The sequence below is a fragment of the Oxyura jamaicensis genome, chromosome 2 (assembly GCF_011077185.1).
Source record: "Oxyura jamaicensis isolate SHBP4307 breed ruddy duck chromosome 2, BPBGC_Ojam_1.0, whole genome shotgun sequence".
Lineage (NCBI taxonomy): Eukaryota > Metazoa > Chordata > Aves > Anseriformes > Anatidae > Oxyura > Oxyura jamaicensis.
The window spans coordinates 116483374-116511245 of NC_048894.1; the positions used below are offsets into that span (position 1 = coordinate 116483374).

A 27872-nucleotide genomic window follows, 5' to 3' on the forward strand; every position below is an offset into this window, starting at 1 on the left:
ACTTGAGGCTCTCAAAAGGGGAATACAAGGCAGGACCACGACTTAGGGCTCTGAAGGTGTGCTTGTCTCTAACTACAGTAGAGGTAGCCACATTCGTGTTTTCACTTGCATCAGCAATGTGCTTTTGAAGTCAAGCTCCTGCCCACCACTTCTCACTGTGCTGTTCTTCATTTTGCAGAGCAGGCTATAAGCACATGAAATGAGTTTTTAGGCTGAAGCTAAACCAGCATCACACCTACTGAGTTCCAGCTGCTAATGGACATTCAGCCCATATGACCTGACTAAAGCAAGTTGAAAGTCAGAATCCCCCTGAAACACTAGGGCTGATGGGTCCTGGTGAGAGCCCTTTCTCTCTGCACAGTGGCTGATGCTCGTGCACCGTGGGTGCTGGAAGGACCCCAGAAAGCTGAGCTTCCCTGTGCAGTCCAACAGAGCCTAGTGCCTGGGGCAAGGTGTGGTGCTGCAGCAAAGGACTTAATGGAACCTTATTTTAGAGAAGAAGGCAGCTGACAGAAGCCCATGCCAAACTATCCTGCATTGCCCTTTTCCTTTGGGAAAAAGGGAAACTACTGACTGCAAGCAGGTTACATGGTGCTGGTCAGCCCTCTCCCTGCTGTGTCTTTCTACCCATCTATCACAAATGCATACCTACAAATTCACTCTGACATCCCCAAGAACCCTACCATGTCCCCTCACACCCTTTGCTCTGGACAGATGGCAAAACTGCACTCACTCAGCTACACAAGGGAGCCTCCAAACCTCTAATACAGCCAGGGGACAGTGTTAAAGCATTAAGGCAAGGGCATCCACGTACCAGAAGAATGCTGTAGTCTGTGATTAACATTTAGGCTAAAGTGAATAAAGACATACCTGAGCTTAAGTGCTTTCTTGACTAGGACAGCTCTTAAATGCAATTTTAGTAGTTTTCCTAGAATAAGGTCTGTAATGTCAATAAATTTCTACTTTCTTGACTCCTTTTCCCATTTTGAGGAAGTATAGTGGAGATAACAATTCATATTCTGCTGGAATCAGAGAAAAAAACACAAGGATACTGGAATAAAAATAAATTTTTATTTGTATTATGTATATTATTACACTACATTACAGTACATATCTATTAAAGTATGTTTAGTAATGTAAAACTAAATGCATTCATTTAGCTAACCTTGCCACTTTTCATTGCTATTATACACATGCCTCCCACTTTCAACAACTTTCTCTACAAGAATCCCAACTACGTATTACAGAAATGCTTTTATTATTCAGTATATACTAATATATAATGCATAGTGTGTGCGTGTGTGTATGTGTATATATTAGTATATACTAATGGAAAATATTCAGTATACATTAATGAAAGTTATGTATTAGGCACAACTATAAAACAAAAGCATAAATCCATGAAGCTTTACATTTAAAAATTTAATCTTATAATACTATAAAGAAATATGTATATTAGTTGAAGAAATGGCTATTTTTGCAGGATATGCACAATCTGGATATATGATAATAAATTGATGAACATTAACTGATTTAATATTTCATACCTCCAGAATTTTGATTTTTAAATTATTCTTATCCTTAAGCACATTTGCAATATGTCATATATTTTAATTTGTTATGAACAAAAATGACTGAAAAAAATGTAATAGAAAGTGCTATATATTTTATAAATATTAAAAATTGAAGAAAAATATTCAATTTATTTATTTCATTTTCAGTTATGTTTTTGTGGTTGTTTGTAATATGTATTTGTGACAAACACGTCACCTAGTTGTTTAAGCGCATTAATGTACCACTAATAAAATGCTATCTTCGGTTTTGTTTTTGTTATGTTTTGTTTTGTTTCTTTTTGTAACAGAACGTAACAGAAAAATATAGAAAATAAATACTTTTTTAACTAATCTTTTGCATTCAGTCATAGAGTGTATGAGTTTTATATAATTGAAAGTCAAGTCTGAGAGATCAAGAGACTTGAAGAACCAGAGGTGCTAATGTTATTTTTTACAGCCATGTTCAACTAATTATTTGATAGAAATAAGGACAATTCCTTACTTGTATGCTCATTTCCACAAGACAAGTGACCCACTCAAAGTCTGACTAAGATTTCTAAATACCTCTCTTTCCCCCCCTGGCTATGAACTTCACCCACTTCAACAACCAGATTATTTTACCATTGACATTTAAATGCTTAGTGTTGGTTGGAGTGATCCTGGGCCTGATACTACTGCAGTGTTGAAGGTATTTTCTGGTACATCTTTGCAAAGTAAAAAATTTTAAACAGTGCTGCCACTATTAGAACAAAGCCAGCTTTGATCAGCTCAATTCTGTTTGTCTTTTTCCATGACTGAACGTGTGGAAGGAGAGAAGAGGAGCCCCAGTGGTTACTTAAGCAGCATTGGACCTTTTCAACAACTAAGGAACATTGCAGCACACACTTCTTGCAGGAACATCTTTGGTGCCCTTCTTCTGCTTCCAGTGTGGAGAAGCCAGGTCATCTCCCCTGTCACCGTGCTGCTGTTATTCTCTCCCAACCCATTACTCCATAAGCAATCACCAGGGCTTTCTCAGACCTCAGTGTGTGGTTACCTTCCTTAGCTCTGTACCCAAGGAAGTCCCAGTCTTGCTGGTCCCCAGCATCTTTAAGAGAAGGAAAAAAAAAATGTATTAGAACTATAAGTGTGATGAATACTTTGTGCTGAAAAAATCCTCACTCCTGCGTGATTCAGCTGATGTGGGTTAGCAAACATAGCTATCTCTGGAACAACTATGGTTGTTTCATGTGTCTCAAGTTTGTTTGTTTTTATACCACATTTAAGTGAAAGTCCAGAAAACAAATGAGTAGTTAAAGCACTTAAAAAAGGTGAAGAATACCACAGAATGCTATGAAGTTAGGATATTTTTATTATTATTATTATTATTATTTGAAGTAAATATATTCCAAATGTAAAGAATTGCAATTACAGCTGCAGTTTCTGTTTTATCTTTTTGAATCATAGAATCATTAGGGTTGGAAAAGACCTCTAAGACCATCTGGTCCAACTATCCACCTACCACCAATATTGCCCACTAAACCATGTCCCTAAGCACCACATCCAGCCTTTCCTTAAATGCCTCCAGGGATGAGAGCCCCTTGGGAAAGATGTTTTATTTTGTGAGTGTGAACTCACATAGAGCTGAAGATTTTATATATTTATTTATTTTTATTATTCTAGAAATGCTTATTTTCCTCTGAAATACCATTTTTGATCTAGCATTTTCTACATCCTCCCCAAAGATTTTGGCCTCACATGAAAATTCTTGTTATCAAAGTTTCTTAACATACAGTCCTTGAATAAGATCCTTTAAATTTATGGTATGTATATGTCACAACTAATATACTTGCCCTCTAAGAAGAAAAGTAAGAGAATCTTGGGGCACCTACTGGACCCAGATGAGGCTATGCTGCTTCTGCTCCACAGAGTGCCAAACCATGCCACTGTGGAGCCTTCCTCTGAGGCTTAGTGCTTGCCCAAGGAGAACTGCACAGTCATTCTTTTGTCCATGTACACACATCTTGGCAATCAAACAAGATTAAACTGGAAAGCTGTTAAGCATAGGTAAGGCCTTACTGCCCAGAGGGCTCAGGAAAATGTTGTAAGGATGAAAACTATGAGTAGTTCTGATGTAGGAAAGAGCTGAGGGTGCTGAGACCATGGAAAAGTGGGTATGTTTTGGCACCCTTTAGTAAATCAAGATAAATTAGCTCTTTACTAGAAGAAGGATGGGGAAGAACATTTCGGAAGAGCCTATGAACTTCAAAGCATTTACTCTTACATCACTGGTACAGTAAAAAGGAAACATTGCATGGACCAAATGATTATGGTACAAGTTGCATATCGTACATCTGGAGACAAATTAAAATTCAAGATTCTATAAACAGAGATTTATTCTTTTTCCTAAAGGACACAGTATAGAACAAACAGCATCTGGCAGGGTGTGGGTGGCAGCTCTGTGTGACCTTATTAATTTTTATAAATATGTAAAGGGTGAGTGTCAGGAAGATGGAGCTGGGCTCTTCTCAGTAACACATGGGTGCAAGCTGGAACATAGGAGGTTCCACTTAAATATGAGAAGAAACTTCTTCATGGTGAGGGTGATAGAGCACTGGAACAGGCTGCCCGGAGAGGTTGTGGAGTCTCCTTCTTGGGAGGCATTCAAAACCTGCCTGGACGTGTTCCTCTGTGACCTGATCTAGGTGTTCCTGCTCTGGCAGGGGGATTGGACTAGATGATCTTTCAAGGTGCCTTCCAATCCCTAACATCCTGTGTGATTCTGTGATACACTCCAATTTGGCCTTGCAAAACTGTAGTACTTGAAGATAGTGTTGCACTTGCTTCCCATTTTTCTGGAGTACCTAAGGTGCAACCTGACCCTTTTTTGACTTTTTTTTTGCTGAAGGGTTGAAGGCTAGAAAGACTTTTACCAAAGATTACATATCTGTAGAAACTGGGGTTTTAACAAAAACAAAAGTACTCACTCTCTCAAGTACCAGTCCCAGTGAAAAGACAAGAAAGAAATTTACTATGAGGCCAGGCAAGAAGGAAACTTCCTATGAGGTCAGATCAAAGCTTTCTCTTTTGAATAGATATAAATTTCTTTGAGATAGAGGTCTCTTTTTTTTTTTTTTTTTTTTTCTTAATATTTACTTTTACTTTTCTTCTCTTTTTTTTTTTTTTCTTTCTTTTTCTTTTCCTTTTCCTTTCTCTTTTTCTTTTCTTTTTTTGTTTTCTTTTTCTTTTCCACATTTTGCTTCAAAAGGCTACTGAGGGAAGAGACAGAATCTCAGAAAGGTTAAGCCCCTTCACTGAAGCAAGAAAAAGAGATCATGGGGTGGCTGGCTGTGGTCTTTGCTACTGCAGTTCTGCCAAGTACAGCAAAGGCAGAGATCAGGGCAACATCACAGACAATCTATATTCTGTCCACACTGGAAGGCAAATATTTGCAAATAGCATGAAGTTAAGGCTTTCCATTGGTTCACATGAAAAAACGGGAGCTTATACTATGGTAAAAATGGAAATTCAAAGGCAAAGAGAACTCAAATCTGTGTGGTTTGTGCTTTCAGTTGTACAGAAATATTCACTGAGCTTTCCCTGATAGCGAGGTAAAGGGCCTCAGTGCTGATGTGGTGTACAAAAGATCTGAGCTGTCAGGGTGGATTAGGGGAGCCTAGTGACCTACTATGAAGGACCAAGGGGCTTGTGAGATGATAGGAAAATCTTTGGAAGAATACAAATTTAGGAAGAACAGACCAAGTCACTGAATCTTACCCAGCTTCCTCAGGCAGTTATGTCATATAAAACCTCTCACAAATGTTTAAACATCATCTTAAAAGTAATTAGGCATTTTGGCACTCTTCCTCTTGCTGGAAAACCTTCCAGAATTTCACTGCTCTGATGGCTTGAAACTGTCTTCTAGTTTCCAGCCTAAACCTATTTGTAGCTAGTTTATATCTATTTGATTTTGTGCCAGCATTATCCCCTAATTTAAATAGTTCTTTTCCAGCCCTGGTGTCAGTTCATGCTTTCCCCTCCTCTCCTCAGTATATTTATAGTAAGCAATCATATGCCCTGACAGCTTTCATTTTGCCTGAATGCACAAACCAAGCTCATACAGAAGATGTCTATGCAATGCAGGGAAATTTGGTGCAGAGATTCCTAAGCTATTGCTGACTCTAGCTCATATGTCTACCTGTTGTGCTCCAGCACTACCAGCTCAGGGCCAGAAGCAGTTCGTCCACTTTAATGCAATTTAAGATAATAAATGCTGCCCAACAGCACCACACCATGATGTACTGCTTCCAGAGCCGATGAAATCCATGGCAGCTCAGGGCTCTCTGCACTGCTCTTTGTTGCTCAATGCAGACATTCGCTAATCGGGTTCCCTGGCTTTTTTACATACCATCCTAATGGGATGCAGTCTTACTCTAAATCTGTCCCAGTCAGACATTTTCCCTGACTGTCACTACTTCTTCATTGCATACCATGCTCCAGATATGATCTCCCTTATGTCCTACCCTATGTCCTTAATATCTGTTGATAGTCTGAATAGACGGTGACTAGTTGCATGAGTTATTCCCATGGCTGCATCACACTGGTGACTCACAGTCATCCTGTGAAAATACAGTATATCACGGACCTACTTGTTCTTCTGGTCATGTGATCAGCTTTCAGCTCATCAGTAATGAGGATGGGATATACAAACAGGTCAGTTTATCACCCAGAAGATAAACTAGGAGCCTGTCTTTTTTTTTTTTCTTTTTTCTTTTTTTTTTTTTTTTTTCCTTCCCCTCAGTTTACAGGGGGAAGGGGTGGGAGTCAGTGAGAAATTCATCATTTTAAGAGTTTGCTTTTAGTGAGAAACCTCCAGTGTGTGTCAGCATAAAGATACAGATTTGGATGCAGATTTTTTTTTTTTTTTTTTTTTTTTTTTTTTTTTTTTTTTTTTTTTTTTCCTGGAAGGCAGGTTAGAGGATTTATATTCCATCCCTTCCCTTTCCACATCTTTTGGCTTCCAGCCATGACTGAACAGAAGAAAATAAAAAGCCCTCTAAAGGGCAAATGAGAAAGAATAAAAGGCTTATAGGAAACCTTTTCTTTATGGTCTTCCAGAGGTAAAATATCTCTAGCATTTATCAAGTCTTGTTTCATCTTTGCAATCAGACAGTTTAATTCTGAGTGATTAATCTTTCCCTTTTTTCCCCCTGCAGTTGGATTATTTTCAGGAAGCCTTGGTTGGGACAGAGCTCCAGTGACAAAATCAACACTATATTCTATATGCTTCTTTCTGTTTGGGCCAAATAAATCATATTTTTTCAAAACCTCTTCTCACTGTATGTGAGCAGAGGTTTTGGAACACAAAATACACAACACTATTTTGTTGTTTGTTTTTTTTTTTTTCCTTGCGCACCATTAAGCTATGGTCAGTCCATTGATTTTGACTGTCAGTCTCAAGGATTTTTACAAACAGAAATGAAGATTAATATAAAATCAACAAAAAAAATGATTTGCAAGAATTAACAACAATGAGTCTAGAGGTGATATGAAGATATTAATAGCAAAAAAAAAAAAAAACTATTTAATAGCAAAAAGTATTTGTTTTAATGAACAGGAACATTAAGTTATTGAATATATATTCAGCATTAGCTTTAAAGCTAATGCGCTAAAGTTATCAAGTTATTAGATATTCTTACAGAAAAAATATAACTTCTGACACATAATATATATGACTATCTCTTAGTAAATTAAAAAAGCTGATTTGTAACATGATGGCTTTTTAAAGCAGTGTTAAATCCCTGCCATTTGGTGTTCAGGAGGTAAAGCAGCTGAGCAGACTCAAGTCTTGAGAGTGCATAGGTATAAGCTAGTGCCATCAGATTGTCAGAGGAAGGTTGTCCTGTTCCTGTGTTCTTCACAGAAGGGTCTGTGGCACTCTGATCTATTCCAATTTCAGTGAAGTATACTTCTGCTTTTCTCTTCTATTTTGTTTTACTAAAAGTGTTTTACTAAAGATTGTTAAAATGATTGTTGCTTTCTGTAAAATTAATAATCACATTTCTTGTTGTTTGTACTTTAGATAACAATAATAAGAAATGTCAATGGGACCATATTTTATTTTATGAGCTCTGATCATTTTTGTATATGTTAAGATATATGTATAAGGTAATAAATGTGTTTTCTTTCCCTAAGGCTATAAATGCATTTATTTATTTATTTATTTATTTATGTCAAATCAACTTTGTAAAGTATTAAACTTCTTGTACACTTACTGAAGCTTAGGTATTATTCTGAGTCCGTGTATGACAACCTGGGAACAAATGAAGCCACAAAATTACATTTTTTCAACTTGTTTTTATTACTATTCTTTATTTATTAAATTTAGTATGAACATATTTTCAGAAAAATAAATCTGGGATGTAAAAGAAAATTCAAGTTAATCAATTCCAAAAGATATGGACTTTTACGCATTTTCTTGAATTCCACTACCACAGTGGCCACAAGTTCCCGAAGAAAAAAAATTGGTACAAATCCCATAGCTTTCAGAAGCTAATCAAACAATGTCTCTGGTTTGGATTATGCTCTCTCAAATAATCCATGGGAGTTAAATTATATCATTTTCATTAAAATATTTTCCTACAGCTGTTTATGCAGCTGACCCTATTTCCTATTTTTGTTTGGTTTTGATTGTTAGCTTGTGTGTCTTTGCGTGTGTGTGTTTAGTTCCCCACCCCATCAATATCTTTACCTAGAGTATGATAATCTTTTGGCTATTTTATGTTTTTTGTTTGTTTGTTTGTTTGTCTTGTTTTGTTTTGTTTTTCTCTCTAATGCCTTGTTCAACAGATTTTTTATTAATGGACTAAAATTTATTGTCCAGGACTTCCAGAGCAGACACCCATTTACATTGGAAAGAAACTGCTGTTAAAAAAAAAAAATATAAAAAAAAAAAGTTTTTTTAAAAAGTACATGTTAATATGTTTGTTGTATGTCATAAGCTTCTACTATAAAATCATATACTTAATCCTACTCGTGTTTACAATTGATTTGTAAAGTACCTTGGGACAATGAAGAATAAAAAAGATGTTCTGGAGTTATTTCAGATAAAGGCCTCTATTATTTTCATGAAGAAAATCATTCAGAAATCAAGAGATTAAATATTCTTTTCTTTTAGATTCTTTAAAACTCAGGGGCAAAAGCCGTTCTGTGGAAAAGATGTTTCTTCACTTTAAAACACTAGAAACTGTTGGTACTCCCCCCCCACGCGCCCCCCCCCCCCGCGGCGCGGGGGGGGGGGGGGGGGGCCGGCGCTCCCCGCTCCCCCGCTAAAGTCTGTGAAGGTCATGGTCACAATTAAAATTAAATATTTTTCTGTCAGATTTCCCCATATATCAAGAATTTACTATTGTGAGCCCTTAACTGTATGGTGTCTATGTCTATTAATAACCACTGAATTTTGTTATTGAACACTTGTATGAACACTGAGCATCAGGAAGCACTTATTTCCTGTGCAGGTGATGGAGCACTGGCAGAGGTTGCTCACAGATGTTGTGGAGTTTTCCTGCCTGAAGATCTTCAAAAGCTGTCTGGATGTGGTCATGGGCAACCTCCTCTATGTGTCCCTGCTTGAAAAGGGTGCTTGGATCAGATGAGCTCCAGAGGTCCATTCCAACCTTAACCATTCTGTGATTCTGTGACTCTGAATGAGTTTAATACACTGGCTCCTGGGATGTCATCAGGGAGTGGTGGGGCTCTGGTGGTGTGCTCTGTGCAAAGTCTCTCTGAACTCCCTTGTTTTTGCATTTTTGACTTTCACCATCTTTCTTTTCTTCATTCTTTGTTCTCTTTGACTGTTGGCATCTTGCTGAATTCTCTTCCCTTTCCCATTACACCTTCAGAATAAGGACTTTGAGATTTTTATCAGTCAGACACTCAAGCGGTCCTAAGGGAAAATCTGTAAGGACAGGAAATTAGAGGTGATCTTTAGAGATGCTTCATACTTCTGCACCAGAGAATTGCTGTATATGCAATGATGGTAGACACAACCATGCCTCGTCTAGTACTCTTTTTAGACCTGTTGCCCATGAAGTTGCCTAATCCCTTTTAAATCAGCCAATATTATCTTCTTCCACAATCTCTTGCAAGATTAAGTTACAGAAGCTCATTACATAATTACTTTATTTTGTATGTTTTCAACTAACCTAATATTAGTTTAATCAAAATCCTGTGTTTCAGCACAGCTTGATATGGTGAATAATGCTGCAGTGATCTTGTTCATCATCTCCATGATTTTGTAAACCTCAAGTCATGTCCCTGCCCCATCGCCCTCCTCTCCAAATTGAAGAGTTGCAGTCCCTGTGGTTTCTCCTCCGACAGAAGCTACTCTATCCACCTGATTGTTTTACATCGTCTTCTCTGTATCTTATCTATCTTGATTTATGTCATTCTTAGGAGTAGAGGCTGGAACCATATACATTGCATAAAGTCTGGGACAGCATGATTTTATTTACTAGCAAAATGACATCCCCTGTCTTCCTCTCAGTGTCAGTCCTGAGCAAAATCCATTCTGGTGGGTTTTGTTTCTGCTACTGCAGTTGGAGCCAATGATTTAGGAAACTTTTAACCTTTAGTCATTTTAAAGTTATACTTCCAAATTTAGCCTCATCATTTGTTTGGTGAGTTCTTTTCCAGTGCTTTGTCACTAGTACATCATTTGACTGCTTGCAAGAGGTTAATATGATATATAAACTTGTAAATGTACTCAATAGTCCCTTCTCCATGTCCTGAAAAGTTGAATAAGACTGGTCATGGGATGAATTAATGGTTGACTCTTCTCCAAAATGGAAAACAATTAAGTTCTAAAGTTTCCTTCCAATTTTTAAAACATACTCTCCTGGAATCTGTTGACAGCTCAGTTCCCATAACAGATTTGGGTGTGGAAGACAATCAGGCTTTTTGAAAATCTCGTTATATGGTTTCCATGGCGTCTTCCTTATCTATGGGCTACCTCAAACCCAGCAGGTCAGTTTGGCTGCATTTCTCATCTCAGACAATCTGGACTCTTTCTCAGCATACTAATTCACGTGTGCTCAGTAATCTGTGCTTTATTATAGGCTCATCTGCCTTTGCAGTCAGTGAAACTGCAGTTCCCAGAATTCCCTCCAAACCCCTTTTTCAGAGATGTGAGCATGGGCAACTAGAGATGAGCAATGTGTTGGCGTTTGTCTCAGCGGCAGTTTGTAATGCTATCCATCTTTTCCATAGTCCTTCAGTTTTTTAGCTGAGTTCCTTGTGTGACTTGTCATCTTAACCTAGTGACATCTTCTCTGTGGTTTCACATTTTTGTATTTCTCTCAATTTACTGTCACTCCTACAACCTATCTGTTACCACAACCACATTATGTGTGGTAATCTCCTCAAAATCCCAGGCAGATTCAAAGAATTGATTGAGCTTCTCTCTTAAGTAAATATTTATGCCATTTTCCTTAAGCATTTGATGAGAATAATTTATTAATATGCAAAGATATTCGGAACCTTTTTTTTATGTATGTCACTACTTTTGACCACAGCCTGAAAGGTTTCCTAGCACTGTAAATATATGCATAGAAACACCTTTTTTTTTTTTTTTTTTTAAACTGCCAGATCTTAATCCATTTTAAGTTGAAGCAGGAAAATAAAGTACACCATGTACCACAAATAGCTTCTATTTGTTGCAAGTCATAAATGACAGAAATCCAGGAAATATATATGTATATATTCTGGTTTTGCTTGTTTTATTTGAATTCTTCCCTATAGATCAAAGTTCCCCCATGGTGCCAACCTCACACTTTGAGATCTGCTACTTTACACATAAAGCACTGTGAGGTGCAAAGAAAAAGCAGGAGACACTTCTTGAAAATAGTCAATAGTTTATTACAGACTCTTTTGCTTTACCAACAGTATCTTAAATGATTTTAATTTTTATTTTTTATTTTTATCTGTAGGATCAAATTAAAGCTGACAAATACCAGAAGAGATAATTTGATAATTTTTGATAAAATAGTCTTCCACTTCAAAAACATCTAATATGTAGTCCAAATTATAATTATGCTCTTAGGAAAAGAAATATATGCTCCTGAATCATTTAACTTGTTTACTGTTGGCAAGTCATCCACCTGCCTCATAGTTTACTTTTCTCACCAAAAAAAACAGCATAACACCTTAAAATATTTTGAGATCAATTGAAGAAGAGTTAGCAAGCTTACTTATAAAACGGACATAGTGATTCAAGCAAGTCTATCATATTAATGTTACATAAGTCAGAGCAACATATTCGGAGAAAGATTTTAAAAGTACTTTAAAGTATCATGATTTCAAATAAAAATATAAATTGCTGATGATATTTTCATTGTAAATAGAAAGTTTACTATGAATAAAACTAATCTTCAAAACCATCAATCTTTCTCATGCTTCTGCTCATAAAGGTTTTTGAGCAAGCTCAGAGGTTTGGATCCTTAATGATCATGAAAAACATTTATTTTCTGTCTATCTATTCCACTTTTAAAAGACGTAAGAGATTAAGGAAAAAATATCATCTCTGAGTTTTAACCTTTTAAAAACCTGTTTATATATTTTTAGGGGGTATACTAATGACTGTTAGTATGTATTACAAATATAGTCACTAGTACAGTCTTAGAAGCAAGAGATTTTGAATTATTCTGCTGTTACATTTCCATAAAATAACCATAATTTTTAAAAATAATTTAATAAGCTAACTTATGTTACAAGCTTTTATAAGAGTGCAAACTGCAATATAATTTTAAATAATAAATACTTCAGTTTTTAACAATCCATGTCTTTTGGCAAGTTAAATCTCAGGTATACTATTGAAAAATTGATATAACCTCAATATATTAGTAATTATATCAGTAATACTGGAATATCACTAATCATAAAAATAAATTCTGTATGTTCACAATTCAATCAGAACAAGAAAGTGTAGCATTATCTCCATTAACCTAGAAACATAGCATGCGTGCAAAATCTAAGTCTTTACAAGAACCCAATTTATTTCACATTACCTTTTAATATTAAAGTGCTTTGACGCAAGTCACTACCAATCATCATATTATATTCTAGTTTTGGTTGTCATTCCATCACACTACATGGTTAAGGCACTCAGTTAACTAAACTGGTAACTACATTAAAAAGCTTGAACTGAAAAAAAACAAAACAAAACAAAACAAAACAAAAAAATAGAAGGATCAAAAACTTGATTGTTTGAAATGCATTTAAGAAAATTAAGCAATAAAGAGGCTTCTAGACCCAGCTGCTCTGGATTCAGATATGTTTGGATTTTTGAGGACAGAAAAAGGAAGAGGAAATGATTTCCAAGGTAAGTAATGGCAATATTTATGCCGTGTACTGGCTCTTGACAGAATAGCGTTTGTACTTCTCTACAAGTTTCTGCCAGTGTTGTTGTTTAATCCAGAAGGCAGCTAAACACAACTCAGCCATTCACTCCCTCCCCCTCCCTGCCCTGAGTTGGATGGGAGAGAAAATCCAGAAGAGAAAGAAAAAAATAATAATAATAATAATAAAAAAGCACAGGGTGTTCCATGGTGTGTACTTGTTAATAAGTTTCCACTGTAAAGTTCACAACATGCAAAATGATGGTCATAATAAGTAAAAACACCAGATTAAGTTCACAGTAAGTGTAATATGAGCACAGGATATATTCTAATGGGCAAAAGCATAAACAAACTTAGGCCAATGTAGTGGGTTTACTTTGCAGGTTTTGGTATCAGGGGCCGCAGAGTTGGCCTTTGTGAAAAGAATCCAGAAGCTGCCCCATGTCAAATAAGGGCCAGTTTCAGGCAGCTCCAAAGGGAACCATTGCTGGCCAGAGTCAAGCCAGTAAGTGATGTTGTTTGTGCCTCGCTAAGAAAAGATTTAAGAAAAGGAAAAACAAAAAACAAAAAACAAACAAACAACAACAACAAAAAAAAAAACTGCTGCACAACAGCAGCTGGGAGAGCAAGGAGTGAAAACCAGCCTTGCAGACCCTCAGGACAGTGCAGCAGAAGGGCAGGAGGAGCTCCAGGCAGGCAGCAGCAGTTCCCCTGCGGGCTGTGGAGAGGCCCCTGGTGGAGCAGGCTGTCCCCCTGCAGCCCATGGGTCCCACACGGAGCAGATCTCCACGCTGCAGCCCGTGGAGGAGCCCCCGGTGGAGCAGGTGGATGTGGCCTGGAGGAGGCTGCGGCCCATGGAGAGCCCCCGCAGGAGCAGGCCCCGGGCCGGAGCTGCAGCCCGTGGAGAGGAGACCATGCAGGAGCAAGGGTTCTGGGGGGAGCTGCCACCTGGGCGGGGAGAGGGGGTGCCGTGGGGGACCTGTGCTGGAGCAGTTTGCTCCTGACGGATGGACTTTTTGGTACGGACCCATGTTGGAATAGTTCTTGAGGAGCTTCTGCCTGTGGGCAGCCCCCGCAGGCTCAGTTCAGGAAGGACGGCATCCCGTGGGAGGAACCCCATGTGGAGCAGGGGCAGAGACTGACCATGATGGAGTGGTGGAGATGAAGTTTTAGGGACTGACTGCAGCCCCCATTCCCCATTCCCCTGTGCCACTTGGGTGGAAGAGGTGGAGGAGGGTGGATGGGTGTGGTTTAGTTTGTTTTCTGTGTTTCTCACTTCTCAAGATTGTTAGGTAATAAATTTCTCTGTTCTCCTTATGCTGAGTCTGTTTTGCCTGTGATAATTGTTGAGTGATCTCCTTGTCCTTATCTCAACCCTTGAGCCCTTTTCATCATATTTTGTCCCCCTTTCCCTTTGAGGGGGCGGAGTGAGAGAGCGGTTGTGGTAGATCTTGGCTGCCTGGCTGAGTAAAATCACTACAGGGAGCTCCCTGAGATGATAAACAAGAAATGAATTAAAAAAACAACCTTGAAAGCACATAAAAAAACACTGAACAAATATTCACCATCGTAACCAGCAACTATTAAACTAATATAATGCTCATAACAAATCTAGTTTTAACACTCTCTGGTCCTATCTGTTGTTTTCTCAACCCTTCAGGCCCCAAATTATATATATATATATATATATTTGTATATATATCTGTATCTATTCAAAACAATTGATGCACAATGAAATGTCTCACCATCTGCTGACTGATGCCCAGTCAGTCCTGAAGCAGTCTCCAACCCTCCCTATTTTCCAGGATGGTGCCATATATTATGGAATATCCCTTTGGGTCAGCTGTCTTGGTTGTGTTCCCTCCCAGCTGCTTGTTAACCCTGAGCCTCCTCACTGGCAGGGCAGCAGGAGAAGCTGAAAAGTCCTTAGCACTGTATAAGCAGTGCTTTGCAACAACTAAATAATCAATGTGTAATCAACATTATTTTCTCCTAAATCCAAAACACAGTACATATCAGCCACTATGAATAAAATTAACTCTATCCCAGCTGAAACCAGGGCAACCAGATATCTTCTGTCTTGGTTCCTTGATCTAATATGAAGAGAAGTGTTGCATAAATAATGCTCTTTTAATTTTTTTGTTTGTTTCTGTAAATAAGAAGATTTCATGTTTTCCTTTTCAGGTCATCCTTTTCATGAACACCCACATGGAAAGCAGCAGAAATTTTGCTGATGTTCACAGTGTCTGTGTAAATGTGATGTTGTAATTTGTTTGGTATTATCGCCAGATAATGACAACAAAAGGATCAATGCAAGTTATGCAATAAATATTCCCACAGTTTTATTGTTATGTCCCTGTGTAATTTCTCTGCATGGTTTTTGCTCTCAGACAGTTCAACTCTCCTTTTCATTGTAGCTTAAGTAGCAGTAAAAGATAAATTAAGCAAGAAAATACTTAGAAGGCTCATAGGAAAAAGAAACTATGCCGAAACATAAAGGAATAGTGTTAGTTGGGGAACTGACTACTCTCGCTGTGGGAACATGACAGTTTCACAGGTATGAGCAAAAAGCTAAGGGCAAACAGATTCCTCACCAAAATGAGTAAGCAGGAAGACAGCCTATCTGTGTAAATTTAATGACTTGTAAGTTGGAGGTAACTGGAAATTATATTCAAGAGGGATGTGAAAAGGGGATTTGGGAACCATGTCTTTTAATTTTATGGGAACTCTGAGTCTTTGAATTTGGCAGCAAAAACATTAAAAAACGAATCAAAGTCCTCTATTCTCTCATGCTTCAATAAGGATATTAGGGAAGAAACAGAATATGTATTAGAAATATAGATTTTATTATTATTATTATTATTATTTGTTTTGTTTTGTGTGTGTGTGTATAACCTAATTTCTTAATTATGTGGTTCTTTGTGACTATGCTTTTCCCTAGTGTTGTGCAGTGCACTAACCTCAGAATTAGGGCCACTTTCTTGGACTGGAATAATCTTTTCTGGTTTATTTTTGTGTAAGAACATATCTAACTGTATTTTGTAACATTTATGTTCCTTCCATCGCAATCCTATGTCTACTGAGATAACCCAGCATCATTATTAAAACAGAGTGCTTTTATTCTGACATTACCAGAAGGCTATACAAAGCCTTTTATATAGGGGTTATAAAACATCAAACAAGTTATATGCACATTTTCTTATTTCATGCTTTTCCAATGACAATGGTGCTGTAGCTCATATGATGTCCTAACTAATCCATATACACTACTGTGATTCTGCATGTATCTGTGTGGATTCTCCACTCTGGATAGCAAGTTGTAGCCCCAGACTATGTCTCTCTGAATAACAGGAATAATTCTTCATTGCTTTGTTTGTGTTGGCAGGCCTTTATCCCCCTCAGGCCTAATCAGTTCCAAAAGCTGTTGGAGGCCAGAGGCATCAAATCTAACAGTCTGGCATTATCTCTTAATGACCCTTTTGTGGGCTATACACAGTCATCTATTTTCTGCTTCACCCATCTCAGACAATTTCAAATAAGAGGCACTTAAGTAAAAATATTTGTACAGAAACCACTAGGTCAACCTACAGCATTATCAAATCATTTAAGAGCAGCTCTAGATGAGTCACAACAGCAACACTGCATTGATGAATCCTGTAGAAATCAATAGCTCTCTGCATCTGCTGAGCAATCTGTATAAATTGTCATTGTAGAATCTAGAACAGGGGCCAAAATTCAGCATGCTAATAAGATCATACACCAAGAATTATTTTAATCTTACATTTGATCTTCAAAGTTGATCAATTTTTTAAAGGTCAGTGAGAATCAAACAAGGACAGTAGCTATATGACAAAGTCTTAAAAAGATTGTTTAGCATACAGCAGTTATCTTCCTTATCAGCCAAGGTGGGTTTCCATGAACCCTTTGAGGATTGAACAAATGAAGGGTTTAAATCCCTTTCTTCTCTTCAGAAAGGTTAAATGGAGGTTTTGAAATCAGTAGACCTTTAAGAATATATTAAACTTGACTGTTTCTCAGACAGAAAGAAAGAAAGACTCCCTGAGTCTTGGAGAAAATGCTCCAATGATGTAAAAAGTAGTTATTTACTTCTGCCTAGAGTTCTTTTCAGTATGTATATTGCCTGAATGGTATTCAACAATTGTAAGTGAGCCATTGCTATATCATAGTGGTAAATGGCATTGTACCATAGAATCTGATCTTACAACAATTTTCAGAACATATAAAACCATACATGTAATATCAAAGTGGAATGATAGCACATTTTCAATTTTGATACTGTCTTCAACTGTGTATGAGGGGCAAAAGAGCAAGAAAAATATCTGTAGTCTATTTCATCAAGACCATGAAAGTTTACCTCAAAAGACAGGATCTCAACTTGCACTTGGAAAAAAAAAAAAAAAAAAAAAAAAGTGTAGGGTATTACAAACCCAGATTAACTGGATTTCATTTTGGCAGAAAATTGATTTAATTAGCTAGATATATCATGGGATCACAAAGTGGTAGCACAGGAATAAAACTCAAGTATTACCAGGAAATGTCTAGGAACCATATAAAGATTTTTTCAATTTGGAAACAGGGTACTGCAAGAGTACTGCACCCCTCCTCCCCCTTCCCCGATATCATCAGATATATACAACATAATTTCATGGTAATATGTTGCCACATTCATGTCATATCACAATATTTGCAAGTAAATTTGATGTGACTTCACATATTTTCCTGTCCCTGTTATAAATGTATCAAAAATAACATTAACATAATTTAGCTCATATATACAAGGAAAAAAACAAACAAAAAAAAAGTGTTATCATACCCAAAATGTTGAAACTGGAATTTCATGCTGTATTACAGCTGAAGCAAGGAAATTCTTAAGTTTTCAAGAGAATAGAAATGTTAAAGATTTCAGCACTTTGAATAAATACACCTGTTTTTTTAGACCTTTATTATAAAATGTAATGAAAAATACATATCTAGTAAAAAATGGCAGAGTAGTCAGCCAACAAATAGAAAGTTATTTTCAGAGAAAATGCTACCCTTGAAATACAAGAATAGTTCTTCACAAAGTCATAAAAGGATAAAAGGCTCAGGTTAGAAGTGACCTTAAAGATCATCTAACTCCACCTGCCCTGCCATGGGCAGAGATGGCACCCACTAGATCAGGTCGCCCAAAGCCCCATCCAGCCTGGCCTTGAACACCTCCAGGGATGGGGTATCAACAGCTTCTCTGGGCAACTTGTTCCAGTGCCTCACTACCCTTACAGTGAAGAATTTCCTCCTAATTTCTAGTCTAAATCTATCCTCTTTTAGTTTAAAACAATTCCCCCTTGTCCTATCATTATCCACCCAAGTAAAGAGCCCTTCTCTATCCTTTTTATAAGACCCTCTAAGTACTGAAAGACCGCAAAGAGGTTGCCCTGGGGACCTCATTTCTCTCCCCTCCTTTCTTCCATGACTCTATAAATTTTGAATTGTCTTAAAAAATATTTATTAACTTTTTTGTTTTGTTTTCTTTTGTTTTGTTTTGTGGGGGAGGGGCTGTCCATAGCTGCACCTCCCAGTAAAGGGCCTGATTCAATACCTAGTGATCACTGTCCTTTGGACTAAATCACATGAGAAGTGCTATGTCACATATTCTGGTGAGTTAATTTTCTTCTGTTCTGTTTAGTAAAGTGATGCCGGGTAATGTTCCTGGGCACTGGAACTGAACTACTTTTACTGTTAAATTGTTATGGTCTTATACTCCTCCTGATGTTAAATGATTAATTAAAATGATCTCTGGCACAGACTCAGCCTGGGATGCTTCTGAAGCAATTCCAGGTAGGATTAAGGAGAGAGCACAGAGCAAGTCTGTTCACAGGGAGGAGACTGAATGTCATCACCCTATTGTGGAGGGTGAGACAGTGCAGCTGTGTGTATGAGGGCTACTCCATGCCAGCTTGCTTCAGTGCCAGAATACAATATTGGGCATGTTTAATTTAGTAGGGTAGATGTAGCCTTGGAGACCTTTTCCTGTGTATTAACAGAAAATAATTTTAGAAATCAAAGCCCTAATTAGAAGCAAGGCATTAGTTTAATTTATCACTGTCTACGGATATTTTGATGTGTTTGCACAGCATACCAGTGGCTGTGTGTTCATAGTTTCACATTTAAAATTTTATTGTTACTGTCAAACTTTATATTATATCATGTAATATGAAAGCACTGGATCAGATCTGTACTATGTAGAATCATGTAATGTTTGAGCTTTGCCTCTCCTGCTGCTCCAGAGTTACAGAAAAATACATATATATTCATTTAGATATAGCATAGTATCTATTTGCATAGGTCAATTCTTCTTGAAAAGTGTAGGAAGAGAAGGAAGAGACATGGGACTTTACATTGGAAATGTCTGTTGCACCCTTCTGGAAGGTGGAGAATCCTGCAAGAATCCTATGAGAGAATCCTATGCAATCTTATCAGACTTGGGAGATTGTATAAAATCACGGAATCATAGAATCATAGATTGGTTTGGTTTGGAAGGGACCTTAAAGATCATCTAATTCCACACCCCCTGCCATGGGCAGGGAAAACTTCCACTAGACCAGGTTGCCCCAAACCCCATACAACCTGGCCTTGAACACTTCCAGAGATGGGGCACCCACAGCTTCTCTGGGCAACCTGTGCCAGTACCTCATCACCTCATATTAAAGAATTTGGTCCCTACATCTAAACTACATCTTTTTTAGTTTAAAGCTTGTCCTATCACTACACTCCCTAACAGAGTCCCTCCCCAGCTTTCCCGTAACCTTTAGGTACTGGAAAGCCTTTATAATGTCTCCCTGGAGCCTTCTCTTCTCCAGGCTGAAAAACCCAGGCTCTCTCAGACTGTCTTTATAGGAGAGGTGTTCTAGCCTTCTGATCACCTTCATGGCCTTACCTGTACTTTCTACAATAGGTCCATGTGCTTCTAATACTGGGGGCCTTGGAGCTGAATGCAATGTTTCAGGTGGGCTCTTGTAAGAGCAGAGTAGAAAGGGAGGATCACCTCCCTTGACCTGTTGTTCATGCTGCTGTTGATGTGGCCCAGGATATGGCTGGCTTTCTAGGTTGCAAGTGTATATTGCCAGCTCATGTTGAGCTTCTCATCAACCAACACCCCCAGGTTCTTCTCATCAGGGCTCCTTTCAATCCATTCTCTGCCCAGCTTGTATTTGTGTTTGGGATTACCCCAACACAGATGCAGGACCCTGCACTTGGCCGTGTTGAACTTCATGAGGTTTGAACATGCCCAGCTCTCCAGCCTGTCCAAGCCCCTCTGGATGGCATTCCTTCCCTCCAGTGTCTTGACAGCACCAAACAGCTTGGTATTATCGGCAGACTTGCTGAGGTTGCACTTGATCCCACTGTCCATGTCACCAAAAAAGATGTTAAATAATGCCTGTCCCACTACAGACACCTGAGGAATACCACTTGTCACTGATCTCCATTTGGGCATTGAGCTGTTGACTGTTACTCTCTGAGCATGACCATCCAGACAATTCTTTACCCACAGAGTGGTCTAAGTGTCAAATCCATGTCCCTCCAATTTAGAGACAAGGACATAATGCAGGACAGTGACAAATGCTTTGGACAAGTCCAGGTAGATATGTCAGTTTATCTTCCCCTATCCAGCAGTATTGTAACCCTGATGTAGAAGTCTACCAGATTTGTCAGGCATGATTTGCTCTTAGGGAAGCCATGTTGACTGTCAGAAATCACTTCCTTAATTTCCATGTGCCTTAGCACAGTTTCCAGGAGGATCTGCTCCATGACCTTGACAGGCAAAGAGGTGAGACTGACAGGCCTGTTGTTCCCTGTGTCTTCCTTTTTTCACTTTTTAAAAATGGGAGCTGTTTTTCCTCTTCAAATCAGTGGGAACTTCATCAGACTACTACAGCTTCTCAAATATGGTGGACAGTGGCTTAGCAACTACATCTGCCAGCTCCCTCAGGACCTGTAGATGCATCTCATCAGGTCCCATGGACTGGTGCACCTTCAGGTTCCTTAGCTCCTCTCAAACATTATCTCCTACATCTTCTCCTACAGTGGGCAGTTCATTCTCCCACTTCCTGCCTTTGTCTTCTGAGGCTTAGACTGTGTGGCTGGTGTACTTGCCGGTGAAAACGGAGGCAAAAGTCAGTAAGTACCTCAGCCTTCTGCATATCCTGGGTGACTAGGTCTCCCATTTCCTTCTGGAGAGGGCCCACAATTTCCCTAGTCTTCCTTTTACCACTGATGTCCTTACAGAAGCCTTTCTTCTTGCCCTTAATATCCCTGGACAAATTTAAATCTAATAGGGCTTTAGCTTTCCTAAACTAATTTCTCGCCAGTTGGAATATTTCTCTGTATCCCTCCCAGCTTCCACCCTCTGTAGGTCTCATTTTTCTGCCTGAGTTTGTCCAGGAGCTCTTTGTTCATCCATGCAGGTCTCCTGCTTTTTTGTTTGTTTGTTTGTTTTGTTTTGTTTTGTTTTGTTTTCCTGATGTCATCTTTGTTGGGATGTATCGCTTCTGAGCTTGGAGGAGGTGATCCTTGAATATTAACCAGATTTCTTGGGTCACTCTTTTCTGCCAGGCTTTGTTCCATGGCACTCTACCAAGCAGATCCCTGAGGAGGCCAAAGTATATTCTCTCGAAGTCCAGAGCAGTGTTCATTTCCCTTAGGATCCTAAACTCCACCATTTCATGTTCACTGCAGCCAAGGCTGCCTTTGAGCTTTACAATAACAATTACAATAACAAACAATAACAATTATAATACAATCACAGTAGACTTCATATACAAAGGTCCCTTTTGGATTTGGATCAAAATATTTTAATTACTCAGCTAGGGAGAAAAGCACAAATACTAGAAATATATAGCAAAATTCAGTTATAAAAAATTTCTTCAGAGTATAGAAGTACCTTATTTAACTTATAATAGAATTATAACTGTTAGCATCAACTATACTGTAAATTTTCACTAGATGTTAAAAAAATGTAATAATTGAACAGATTTCTGCAAGATAACTAATGAGTATGACCAGCACAATAATAGTGATAGACAGTCAAATGAAGCAGTATGTTTCCTGCAAAAAAAACTACCTCTGCCTAAAAATAAAGCTATTAACCTTCCTCAGGGAAACTGACATAATACAGTGTAGTAATTTATATCATTGGGCATATATTTCAAAAATATTCTCCTGAAATAAATGTTGAAGATATCATAGGCAAAAATGTATTCAGCTATGCTCATGGTCAGGCAAGATGAGCAAATATGTCTTAGGAAAATATGTAAATAAACTCATTTGATAATCTCTAATAGAGATATAAAAATGTGATAGCAGCTGGTAATTAGACTGCTTTTTTCTGGAACAAACTTCAATGACCCAAAATCTGTAAACATCTTTTGTTTCCATTTAGAGAACAAATGCAGCATTCTGGACTTAGTGCAGAAGAAGAGCTAGTACCTAGATCTCCTACTTATGCCTCTGTCTTATGATGTATTACAGATTTATTTATTTATTTATTTTTGAGAACAGCTGAGAACAGGTCAGCTATTGTCATCACAGTAGGTACATGACTAAGCTAATATGTCAAGTTTCTTGAAATCTGAGCAGCAAGCTCTAAGCTATTTTGCCCTAACATGACAACTTTTTGTGTTTTGGACTCAAACCTAAAGTGGAACAAATGTTCAAATGAATAAGAGTATTCACAATTAAAATATTAAATGAACACATCCAAAAATAAACCAGCATGCATTGTGAATGTATAGTGTATTAGAAATTCTGATTTAACTTCAAATATTCCATTCAAAGTTGATGACCTCAACAACTTTCAGGTCGTGCTTTGTCTTTTAATTCTTACTTGTTTTCTAGGGGATCGGTACACAGTGCTTTGTGGAAAAAGAAATAAAATAAAACATAAACTTGAAAAATAAAAATAAAATAAATAGTCTAGGTAAATTAGGCTTTTACACAGAAGATGTTTTTTTAAATGTTTGTGGTGCTCACAATAGGTTCAAGCTCACATCAGCTCTTCTAGGGTGCTTCTGGAACAAGGCCCCAGTGGTGGCAAGAGTGGAAACAGTAAAGTAGAATGGCTTTTGGCAGCAGCAGCTTTCCCTTTCCACAGCAAAGCTATTGTTCTCTAAATGTCAACATGTGTAAGCGAGCAGAACAACTTTCTGCCATTCTGCAACCAATGCCTCTTTCAATGTTACCTGCAATCTTGTGGATACCAAGTAATGTGAATCCAATGTATTGAAGTACATAGCTGTTCCTCTTCCACGTATTTCCAAGGTGTAATGAAAAACACTGAGCAATGATTACTATAGTGTCCAAACTCATTTTTACTGACTGACAGCTGGAAAATCATATTCCATCTGTTTTTATCATAAGGCAATATTTATTTATTCATACTCTTCATTAATAAGTTGTATTGCTTCCTTCTCCTTACTATTCTTACATTCCTTGTGCTTGGGAACTAAGTCACATTTTACTCAATTTTGACACCTGGTTTTGGAGCAATTAGGGCAGCAAAACCTAAGTGTTTGAGCTGTGAAATAAAAGGGAATGGATACAGATAGTAAATTTACTTGAATTTCCATTTTCTGCAATGCATTATAATTTATGTTTTGAAGTCAACTATGGGTGTACTTCTATGTTGTCAAACATACATCTCCCTTAAGGATACAGTAATATTTATTTTTTTTTTATTTTTTTTTTTCCCCCGAATATCTGATCTGCACAATATATCTTTAATAAATACAGTGTCAGTTCCACTAGTGAGGATTTAAACTGTCAATTTTTAGGTATTTAATGGTATTCATTGTGGTACTATTACTGGAAAATGTGAACTTCTTGATGGATTCAAATATGTGCAAGAACAATTCCTGTAAGATCGTGTCTTTTGCAATGTATCTGCTTTATTCATTTGCAAATACTGAATATTATTAGTGTCAGTGCATATGCTCATAAATATCACCTTCTTCTATAAATGGCACGTGCTTTTTAGCCCAAAATAAATATGAAGAAACATACTCTGTATAAATCAGAGAACTACCAGCATAATTATACAGAATCAAGACTAAAGATATGTCTGATATTCCAGATGAAGATCCCAGTAAAGCATTTCTCATTATTAAAGTATTTTCCATTTTAATGTTTTTTTTTTTTTTTTTTTCTGCCTTTAGTAAATTAAACACATGGAAAATACCATCACAGAACTTTCCTACACCTTGTCACTATTAAAGAAGTAACACTACAGGAAAGAAATAAAATATAAAACACATTTTTAAAAAATCTCTTACATTCTTGGCATCAGTGTCATATGTTCCAGTTCATCCTGTTGTATAATTATTCATTTTTCAGACTTTTTAAAAAAGATAAAACTTGCTGCATCTAAATCTTATTGATTGTTCCTATCTATTTAGAGTGTAAAACAGAGGGAAGATCCTGATTGTTGTTTTTTCTCTACTACATATTGCTTGATGTATTTTCAGCTTTTTTTCTTCTTCTTCCTTACCTTCACAGTTAGTAATCATGTTTCCACACCTGAAAACAAAATAAAAGATAATCCCTCCCTCCCCCCCGCCCCTCCCCCAAAGTAACAAAAACTTCTCTAGAGAGCAGAGAACAGTTTTGATGTTGTAGTATTAAGTATACTAAATATTAGGAGATACTAGTATTAGCCCTGACTGCATGGTATTAAAGCTCACTCTGAAGTGAAAATTACTAAATCTCCTGGGTTTTCCTATGGTTCTCATCACTATAATATCCGAACACCTCTGAAATAGCAATAGACTTGCTTTCACAGGGTACTGAAGGATGACTGGGTATTTTTCTTGTTTGTTGACATGAAATTAAGACAGATGGATTACCAATAAAATTTCTCCATTCACATTTGGTATCAGTCAGAACTGTGTAATGGTCTGCAAATCTGCAAGTTATCAGGTGATCTCTCTGGCATCAATTGCAAGTGTGTACACCTGGGAATTTGGAAACAAGCCTCTAAGACAGGAAACCATAAAACCAAAATGGTTTACACCAGTTTCAATAGGCTCAATGGAATGGTATCAGATAGAAAGAAACATGTTCTTCAGTCATAATTCACTTGCTTCAAAGATAAGACCATCCTTTCTTTACTAGGAAGGCTACCTCATTTGTACCACATCATTCCATGTCTACAACAAAAGATGCATTAAATTTGCAGACAGTGTCATTTTCTAAACTGTACTGTTTTACTGTCGGAGGGTGAAGCCTACCAGAAAGCACTACTTGATTAGTGAGATGTTGAGTATTTTTGCCCAGCTCTAACTTATGTGGTTCTGGTAAGTGGTGGGAAAACAAATCTAGCATAGGTAATTGCCATGGGAGAAGCTTCCCTGAAAGAGTTGCATTATATGTGGTCAGCTTTAATGGCTTAGATTTCCAGAGGAAACAAACAAACAAACAAACAAACAAAAAACAGGCAAACAACAACAAAAACAACAACAACAACAACAACAACAACAACAAAAACACAGTTACTTAAAATCCATATAACAGGTTTAGGGCAGGAGACCAGAAGGTGACAGTGAGCCAGGTAACAGCAGCTCAATGGCTTTAGACACAGACAAAAACAGATATTGGCCTGAGGTGACAAGATGAAAAAATATTGTGCTAAGAAACACTTTTTTACTGACACTAATTATTCTGAGTACATTTCTGAATAATATATCCTCCTCTGAATCTTGCCTCACATGAGATCTTAACGTATCTTTCAGCTGCATTAAATGTCTATATTATATTCTGACATTCATTTTGAATCTTAATGTTTCCTTTTCCCCTTTTCCTCTTTTCCCCCCTTTTTCCTCTTTTTCCTTTTCCTTTTGTATGTATGTATGCATCTATCTATTATTTTTTTTTTTTTTACTTTAACTGTATACAGCATTTTTCACTTATCTGTCTATTGCAATATCCAAGGCAGGTCCTTAAGAATTATCTTAGGAACGTCCTTCAAAAGAGAATATTCTTCTCTTTTCCCTTTTCCCCCTCTTGCTGCCAATTTTGCTGCCCAGAAGGCATTTCTCCTTTACTAATGCATAGAAAGGCTCTCACCATGAATCTCCAATTCTCCCTGGTCTCCCTTATAGCTGTATATCATTATAAGCTCTGTTCCCATGTCCTGATCATTCTCCTGTCTTGCTCCAAGGTTTTTATTTCTAACTGAGTGGTTGAAATTTTGAATTTGGATCAATTTACCTGAAAATAAGTAAAATAATTCCCATCCTGAGCAATATACAAATGAGGTCTCAGATTTTATTATTATTATAATTATTTTTTAGCATATCCAGTACCACTGAAACATGCTGTTATATAAAGAAAACCTAACATTAATGACAGTATTTTGACTTTTAAACTATCAGCAACTACTTCGTGAGCAGTTGAAATATTACTGGTGTTAAAATGGAAACTTCTGTGAGAGTACTGAGGAGAAAACTGAATCAGGGGTTGCAATAATTTAAGGTAAGTAATTTCCAACAAAGATATATATATATATATATTTAATTTATTTTTTACTGGATAATATTTCTACCAATATATTTTTAATTTCCTTATCCCTACTACTATCTATTATTACCCCTGGAGTATGCAATAGAGAAACACAGATTTAAATATCTTCATGGTACGGAAAGTCTTAAAAACTCTTGATCTTCCTGTATGCTGGAGTAGTGAAAATGGCAGAGCACCCTTTCTTCCAGGGCATGAATCTCTGTGTCACAAAACCATCTAATTCAGAGCTATTGAAAAGCAACTTGGTCTAAGCATTTGGAGTGCAAACACATCCCTGTCTCCCAGGAAGTGCTCAGTTTCCTGATATTTTTAGTACATATGCAAGATGTGGAACTCACCAGGACTTTCTAGCTTACAGGAAAGAATACCAGACTGCAGATGCAGCTTAATCATATCTGGACTGCATAATGGGACTGGGGAAGATGTATCATCTCTCTCCATCTGTTCCATACTTTCTCTTTTCCAGTGCCCTAGTTTCAACTGGAAGTAAATTCAGGTAGGAAGTATTCCAGGGAGAGAAGTATTTACCAGCAGGACCCTGTTCAGGGTAGTATCAGAAGAGAAACTGAACATGCCACCTAAACAACAACATTAAGTACATTTGGGTGGGGAAATTAGGTTGCTAACTCCAGATTTAACATTCCACTTGGCATCTGAGTACTTTGGGTGATCTCAACCTGCAGAGTTGCAACAATGAGCAATCTGGTGCTCAGCTTTCATTTGCTCTGGCACCTAGCTGAAGCTCTTCTTTTGTAAGTAGGAGCATGTAAATAAGGTTGAACTGTATATGTTCTCATGTAATTCATATTTAAATATCATTGGATTGTTAGTTTGTGACTCTATAAGGTGCCATGTCAATGTCTATGAATTTAAGAATAGAAAAAGAAGACCTCCTGGGATTTTTCAGAGAAAAAAATATTTCTTAGGGAGTTTCAGGTTGGGAATTCTTGGACAAAAATAGAATATCACAAGATGTCTGTCTTGAGGAATGGCTTTGTGATGACCTGTGTTTCATTCTACCTCCTTTAAACCATCTTTGTTTCCATGGAAACAAAACGAAAGCAGAAACACAAGGTAATTTGAGAGATGGACAGAAAGCTGTTTGTTTAGTGGTTATATAAGTAGAGTAGAAGGAAAGCATCAACTAAGCAAGCATGAAAGGAAATAATTGTATAATGGCAGGCAGTGCTAGTTATAACCCTAAAACAATATGTATAATTTATATTTTTATGGAGAGTTCTGTGAGAATATATTTATCACTAATACTGGGAGACTAGCAGCTTTCTTTTTCTGTAAATTACTCAAGTAGAGGGGAGAGGGAGACATTTGCACACATAGTTAATAATTTTCTTTTAGTGCCATAAAAGAAGATCTA

At 37.4% G+C, this 27872-nt stretch overlaps 1 long non-coding RNA gene across 1 annotated transcript in view; it reads left to right on the forward strand.

Moving 5' to 3' along the window:
* Nucleotides 1-7285: 7285 nt before the first annotated feature.
* The window catches only part of LOC118161466, a 21465-nt gene continuing 878 nt past the window's right edge, over nucleotides 7286-27872 (forward strand). Inside the window, exons 1-2 of the long non-coding RNA XR_004748046.1 lie at nucleotides 7286-7523; nucleotides 10772-10774. This is a non-coding gene — a long non-coding RNA (uncharacterized LOC118161466). The remainder of the gene's footprint in view (nucleotides 7524-10771; nucleotides 10775-27872) is intronic.